The sequence below is a fragment of the Penaeus monodon genome, chromosome 31 (genome assembly GCF_015228065.2).
Source record: "Penaeus monodon isolate SGIC_2016 chromosome 31, NSTDA_Pmon_1, whole genome shotgun sequence".
Taxonomy (NCBI): Eukaryota; Metazoa; Arthropoda; class Malacostraca; order Decapoda; family Penaeidae; genus Penaeus; species Penaeus monodon.
This window is the reverse complement of record NC_051416.1, coordinates 13302291-13302693: the sequence shown is the minus strand read 5'-3', so window position 1 is coordinate 13302693 and position 403 is coordinate 13302291. Positions and strand designations below refer to the sequence as shown.

Genomic DNA, 403 nt, shown 5'->3' with positions numbered 1-403 from the left:
TCAGTTTGACATTTTTACACTCACAAAAAAAAGTTCCTGGGACATAAGTCATTCCTTGGGGGGGGGGGGTAAATTATTAAGCACTGTCTTAATAATAATTTGCATTAATCTTATAATGTATAACTATCTTTAATTATCTCATCAGATCGACATCAGTACAGACGTTTTTGTGACACTTATTTTCGTTTATTAACAGTTATAGAAGTATATCTAAGTAATCATTTCAATTTTACTATCAATATTTTTCTTTTTCTTGTATATATCCATATTGTTCTTTTCATAGCCATTCAATTATTAGAAGATATGGCAACAGTGCCACGTGTAAGACCATCAAGATGTTCAGAACATTGCTTCCGACTTGCCTAAGACGTTACACACTTATTTTCATATTTCACAATGCCCA

At 31.5% G+C, this 403-nt stretch overlaps 1 protein-coding gene across 1 annotated transcript in view; it reads right to left on the bottom strand.

Annotated features, from left to right (window-relative positions):
• LOC119592899 (collagen alpha-1(XV) chain-like) overlaps positions 1 to 403 on the bottom strand; it is a gene marked incomplete in the record, with an annotated part of 11164 nt that overhangs the window by 8551 nt on the left and 2210 nt on the right.